Source organism: Dipodomys spectabilis, unplaced genomic scaffold (genome assembly GCF_019054845.1).
Source record: "Dipodomys spectabilis isolate Male_0828 unplaced genomic scaffold, ASM1905484v1 ptg000154l, whole genome shotgun sequence".
NCBI classification, from domain to species: domain Eukaryota; kingdom Metazoa; phylum Chordata; class Mammalia; order Rodentia; family Heteromyidae; genus Dipodomys; species Dipodomys spectabilis.
This window is the reverse complement of record NW_024870831.1, coordinates 3,743,654-3,751,089: the sequence shown is the minus strand read 5'-3', so window position 1 is coordinate 3,751,089 and position 7,436 is coordinate 3,743,654. Positions and strand designations below refer to the sequence as shown.

Sequence of the window (7,436 nt, the reverse complement as noted above, 5' to 3'; positions counted from 1 at the left end):
TATTCAGAATGACATGATTTTTTTTATTCATAAATATTTAACTTCAGATTTTTGCTTCATCAATATAAATTGTCTCATGAGGTTGTAGTGAAGGCTCCACTAACCAGAGTGGTCAAAACCATTTACTGAATTCTAAATTTTAAATCAAATCATTTTTAAGCTTTGATAATATCATTTATTGTCTCTTCAGAACAATTAAGCTAAAACAAATACTACTTTTTAAACATTTCCCTCACATTGTAAAGAATATTAACATAGGTCAAAAAGAGACTAATTATTTCAGACTCATCATATTTGGTGATCTTAGTGTGAAGAATGTAGAGAGTAGAAGGTCCTTATACTCAATAAATAGTTTTGGTAAAATTAAATCATATGTCTGGATTTCTAATTTGGAGGTTAATCACATGGAAACAGGAAAATAATAAAAATATTACTTTGGGATCAACAGAAAAAGATATTTGTGCATGTAACCACAGTTGCTTTATTAGTTTGTAGTTGAACACTGGACTTCGATTTATATCTTGGCTGTTGTGAATAATGTGACTAACAATGAAATACAGATATATTTATGAGTTACCCAGAGAGAAATAATCACACAATTGGTGGGCCAGATGATATTTCAACTTTGGGTTTCTTTAGAAAAGTGCATACTACTTTCTACAACGAGAACACTAACATGTATTTTGACCAAGAGTGTAGAAAATGTCCTTTTCTCCACAGTGTCGCCAGCCAACATTATTACCTTTTGAGTTTTTTTAAAGGGCAGGTTTTTACTGTGGGCAGTATCCCAGACTGGCCTTAGACTAAAATCCTTTTACTCCAACCTCCAATCACTTGGAATTACCAGCCTTTGCCACCACACCTGGTTCCTTGGATATTTTTGATAAGAGTTATAATAGTTAAGAAGTAGTATCATAGTAATTTTGAATTGCATTTCTCTAATGAGTTCTGCTCACAAAGCATTAAGCCAGCGTAGAAGTTGTATTAAATACAAATTTGTAAATCCACAGGCGATTTTCAGAGCTTTTTGGAAAACATGTCTATTCAGAACTTTTGTCCATTTTTAATCAAGTTTCTTGTTAATCTCATCTTTAATCTCTTTATAGAAAATCAATAATTAATTCAAGGTAGTAGAAAGGAAAAAATTAAGCAGCTCCTAACATTTTTAAATTTTTAATAAAGTGATATTGTTTTAATCATTTTCTGTTAATGCTTGAGACTATATAACTCAATTTACAAGGCTATATATATTTTATTTATTTTATTTTGATTGTTGTTTCCAAAGCCTACATGACTGATTTCACTTGGTTTCTTTCAGTCTCATGTAGTTCAGATTTCAAACTGAAGAATAAACGGAAGTAAGCAAACAAATATATAGTTCCCCTCATCTGATGATGCCTCTACAAGAATGAGGAAAGTGTTCATCCTTCTAAGGACCTATGATAGAATATCAAAAAGAAAATTTATTCTTCTAGGTCTTCCTTATCTTTGCGATGTAACTTAAATGATGTAAAACACAATATACTGTTCAGATACTTTTATGTTTTATCAGTTTTGCACATTTTCATATGGATTTCACCTCAGTCTACAACATTCCTTCATCATTCTGTCCCTGATATTTTTACACTATCACTACATAAGATTACCTGTTTGATTTACAGCATGAGAAGTTATCCACCTTTCTTCCTTGGAAGCAGAGCATGGTCAATAGATATTACTTCTGGTTGCTCACACTACATGTAATGGTTTCTGTACTACTTATCACATTCTATTTAGTATTTAAAAAAGAATGCTGGCTAAACTCAAAGCTCATTCATATGTTTATGTTAAGTTTTCACAAGTTTTATTTTCTTAATTCTTAAGATAACATTTGCTATAATACTAACGTTATTACCAGTTTAGTGTTAGGAAAAATTGTAGTAAAAGACAGTAAGTGCATGGCCCAAAGACACACACAGTGAGGAAGGAAATGAGTCAAATTTTCCAAAAGTCTTTCAGCAATACCAAAAATGTGGGTAAAATCTCTCCATTCTCTTACACTCTCAGTTCAATATTCATATTGTCCAAGAAATAATAGCATAGCAAATATTACCCATAGTGATTGTTTTTTGTCACATTTTGTCTTCAACACAGACTGTGTTGTTGAAATTTGGTTATCATGCACAGAGCTGAGCTTACAAATTGAAGTCAGTAGACAGCCAAATTTCTTCTGTCCCACAGTTCCAGTTTCTTTTTTAAAAAGTACTAAAATTTTTAAATATCATCACTTACTATCTTTTAATCTCCAAACGAATTAAATTGGCATATAATCACTCCAAAAGTCTTTCAAATTATGTGATGATAAAACAGGATCCCATAAAATAAAATTTCTTTTATTTTTAAAATTATTCTAAAAGCCTTGTGCTGGCTGGTCACCCTTATAATCCTATCTACTCTGAATATTTGCTCAGGAGACTGAGATCTGTGGATAACACTTGGGAGCCAATCAGGCCCCCCCCCCAAAAAAAAAAACTTCAATGAATTATTTTTCAAAATATTTAATTAACTAGCTAAGAGCCAGGAATTGAGATGTAGTTTATATAGTAGCTCACCAATCTAGATAGGAAAAGCCTAGCAAGACCTTGAATCCCTGATTTTAAACTCTAAGCACACCAATATACATACATGGCGTGTGTTCGGATGCATGCGCGTGTTTGCTTGCACGCTGCTGCACTCACACACACACATTTATTCAAATTACCTTCATCTCAGTGTTCTGCATTAATTTCTTTGTTAATGATATTATATGGGTAAAATAGAGGAAATAAACTTTTCCATCTCAGAACATTTTTATGTTTTTATTCTAATAATACTATGCAGAAGGGTCAAATTTACATGAAAAAGGAGACTAGTACATTTCCTAACAAGCATTGTTACCTCCTCCTTTATATTTTCCCTACAATCCCTTCCCTCCCACCTCCACAAGTACACTCCCCTCCCCCTTCCTTCCTCTGCCTAAATTGTAAAGTTCATTTTGCAACATAGTGTCTTGTGCATCTCATTGTTACAATGGGTCAACCTGTATCCCTATTTGAGCATATTTTTCCCTTCCCCTCCCCAAATTAGAGAAGCATACATACAAGATGTAAGTGCACCAACTTCAAATACAGAGAAAACATGGGTTATGGCGTGGGGAGAAACATACAAAGAAACAAAAAAAAAATGACATTGCACATTATAAGTATGTTAGAAACAATAGCAAGAAACAAAAAACAACTTGTGTCCCTATCTTGGGGTTCAATTTCTTTAACATCATCTTATCTGGTTATATGCACATATCTTTTGAACTTTTCTGCTTATCCCAGACATATATTCGTTATTGAAAATAAGGGAAATCATGGGACCTATGATTCTTTAGACTTGGCTTACTTCACTAAATAATTTTTTTTCCAAGTCTTTCTATTTCCTAAGAAATTGGGCAATGTCATTCTTTCTGATGGAGGCATAGAATTCCATTTTGTATATATATACCACATTTTCTTGATCCATTCATCTAATGAGGTCATCTGGGTTGGTTCCATATCTTAGCTATGGTAAATAATGTTACAATAGCCATAGTAGTGCTGGTAGTTTTAGTATGGTCTTGTTTATGATCATTTGAGTAAATCCCCAAAAGTGGGATTACTGTGTCATAGAGGAGTTTTATGTGGAGTCTTTTGAGAAACCTCCATACTGCTTTCCAAAGTAGTTGAACAAGTTTACACTCCCACCAAAAATGCAGTACGATTCCATGTGGCCACATACCTTTCAACATCTGTTGTTGTAAAAATATGGGCTCCATGGATTTGCATGTCATCCTTGTGCAGGGGACATGCTAATCTTCTCTGTATCGTTCCAATGTTAGTGTATGTGATGCTAACGTGAGCACAGAATATTTTTATATATAAAGTATAATTTTTATTGATTTTATTAAACTAGACAATTCAACAGAACGTAAGTTCAAAAGAATTGTGAAATTTTAGAATCATGTATTTCTTTATAAGCACACATTGAAGAATAAAATCAAGATAGACATGCCAAAAACAAAATAATTCCAGAAATTTGTAGTTCAAGAGATGTGTAAGAGGAGGAATTCAATTATTCTATACAAGGAACCTGTCAAAATGAACATTGCAGCAAGTGTTAAGGCTTGTTAAAAGTTTTAATGTTTTAAATATGCTTAATTTTGGGATTTTGCTTATATATGCCAAAAATAGGACTCTTTGGCAGGTATAAAACTTTTCTGCAAAGTATTTAAGATTTATGGTAGCAGACATTATGTACTAAGTATGAACATTTCAGATTTTAAGGAAACTTTATTAATGAGAAGTTGCAAAGTCTTTGTGTAAAGAAGCAGAGTGAAGAATTAAGACTTTACACAGTTTCTGTTAATACTTTAGGGATTCCTTACTTTATTTGTTAGCAAGGAATAAATGATGATATAAGCCATAATGTACACATGTATGTTACTATTTACACACATATACATGCACATGTATACATGCACACATGGAGAAAGACACATAATTACAGCCAACAAAAGTTTCACCAGTTTTTGAATATGCCTTAAACTGAATACTTGGAACAATATATATTGAAGATGTATTTGTCTCTAAGAGTTCTTTTACCACTCCTCTTATCTCTTAAAACTGGTAGTTTTAGAGAGATTTGACTTACAAAATGCAGTACAAGGGATAGCAAGTCACTTGGAAATCTCAGTAAGTATAAGTCATATGGTGTCTCCCTGCTCCTCACAGAATGCTTACTTTTGTAGAAACTCTCGACAACCAAAGTAGCAGGAGAATACCCTGGTAAAGAGTAAAGTTAAAAGGCTTTAAATGGCATCCTTACTTGAGCTCTTTTTCCAACAGCCAAGCATGAATTCCTAGGCAGATGAGTGAGTCCTCAGGAAACTGGACTCTACATATACATTTAACTAACCCATGTGAAAATTCTTATGTGAGAAATGCTGACTGAGGTCTTGCTGATTTCCTGGCCAAGAAAATAAGAAAAAAAAGAATTATTTTTAATGTTTTCAAGTTTGAGAATAATTTGTAGCCTGTCAATAAATGTGTAGAACACAATTATACCAACTGACAAAAAAATGATGGCATTTCATTTATGTGCTCCTGGACTTGGCCAGTGATTTTAGATGTGTCTACACAAATAGAATCAGCATAAATCAATCCAGCATTTCTTCATTTAAGATATAAGGAAAGGATACTGATTGACCCATTGTAACAATGAGATATACAAGACTCTCTATCAGAGGATGGGTGAAGTGGGGAGGTGGGGACGTGTGAAGGGAAGAGATGGTAGGGGAAAAACAAAGGAGGGGGTAACAATGTACTCATTACCTTACTTATGTAATTGGAACTCCTCTGTACAGTATTTATAATAAAAAAATATATATTAAAAAGATACAAGGAGAACTTCTGTATTTATATGAAGAGGTATTTTTCACTCAATATAAGTAAGGTATAGGTTTTAGGACCACAGGCTTAATACTTTGGATACTCAAAATATCTACATGAACACAGTATATTATTTATATTAGAATCTGCCCACAAGCTAATGCAGTATAATTGCTATGAGAATTTTTACTACATTCTATATTTGTAATGAAAACTAAAAGTATATGCACTATCAACTGATAGAAATTTTTTCAGATAAATTTTGTATGCAGTTTGTGGATGGAATTTGGAAAGCAATTTTGAAAAGCACAAATTTCATCAGAAAGACCAGTCTGCAAATTGTAAAAAAGAGCTAATACAGCATCATTGAATAGTATGGAACTTCAAGGAGAAGTACTTGAATTGAGACAATATCAGAAAGTGTAACAACCCAAGGAATGCAGCTACTAGATTTCTCATGTAGAGCTTTCATAACAGTTTGTGAAGCACAAATCAGAACCTCACTGAAATGTAGATGGTTTTCCCTCAACTTTCTGTCATGATCAGTCATTATCAATCAACTTATAGCTAATCTTGAATAATCCTCTAATAAAATGTTGATAGAGTGTTTATATGGAGAAAATCTCAGAAGGCTAACTTTTTCCAATTAGGACAGTCCGTATTCTATGATTCATCCAAGAGAAAACTAGGTAAGCATCCATTTACAACCTTCTGAATAATTCTGATTCTGCACACATCACTTATCTATCCATACCTGTGCCCGAGTGAAAAGATTTTAAAATAATTTATCATTAAAAATTTAAATTTAGGGTTCCGGGAAGATAGCAGAGGAGAAGCTGGAAGCTAAACAAACTCTCACATAGAAAGCAGTTTAAGTGCTCCAGTGAACAGTCCTAAGCCATAGAATCACACCAAGTGTGCCATCACAGTACTAAGAGTTAGGCCAAAGAGGGAAAATCCAGGCAAGGAGACAAATCTGAGCACTTGCCAGCAGCCATGGTTGCAGCTGTGGCGGGTATGGTGGCAGCCGTAGCCGCCATCGCTGCAACACAGAGAGTCTAGGACAAAGGCAGCAGATGCAGCAGGAGAGAGGATTCTACTAAACACCAGCAAGAACTGACAAGGAGCAGACATCATTCTTCAGATCACAGACCAGAGATGACCCAGGAACCAGACTCCTGTGTGAGTAGAAGCCTGACTTCCTCTCTCCTTCTAAGGGAGCAGAGAAGGGAAGGCTACCCCTCCCTGCCCACTACCGGAGATCTCCATCTTTGATACTGGCAAAGGCCTGGCTGATCAGCTAGCTCCAACTCAGTCCTTGGATGAAAACAAAAAGTCATTTAGCAGGTCACAGGAACCTAACCTGACCTGCCAGGTTCAGCTCCACCCAGGGAAAATTCACCCAGCCCAAGAGTGGCTTTCTTCACTAGGTAAACAGAGCCAGAGGCTGCCCCTGCCTACAACAGCCTAGACAATCAATTGAAATTCAGTAACAATAAACCCTGAGAATGGTTCCTGGCTGGAATCTGTGACTGCCTCAGAAGCTAGCCCCTCAGGGAAACGCTACTGTTTGCTGAAAGGCCTCAACTCTGCCAAGAACCTAGCCCCATCACAGCATTTCCAAACTAAAAGAAACAGTCATCACCCTCTTTTGTGATACTCAAAGCAGATCTCCCTCCCATTGAACTAGCCTGGGAGGAGGATGACAAAATCCTGGGTAAAGCAAAGCATTTTTTTGCCTGCTCAAACAAACTGACTTAAGAAAACAACCAAGCTACAGGAAAATCAAATACCACAAGCAGACCAGAGACTCCAACAAGAGACTGGTTATGGACACAAGGGAGGTAGAGGATCTTCCCATCTCACCCCCCAAAAAGCAAAGAACTTTTTTGGTACATTTTATTAAAATTTTTAACATTTTTAATTTAAAAAATTGTTTTCTATTAACTTTTTTTTCTTCCTCTTGTAATTTTTATTTTAGGTTTATATGTGTGTGTGTGCTTT

The 7,436-nt window shown here is 34.9% G+C and overlaps 1 non-coding gene across 1 annotated transcript; it reads right to left on the bottom strand.

The window, feature by feature from the left end:
• Positions 1-3,803: 3,803 nt before the first annotated feature.
• LOC122118496 lies at positions 3,804-3,907 on the bottom strand. Its single transcript, XR_006149383.1, has one exon. It is a non-coding gene; the product is annotated as a U6 spliceosomal RNA (small nuclear RNA).
• Positions 3,908-7,436: the final 3,529 nt, after the last annotated feature.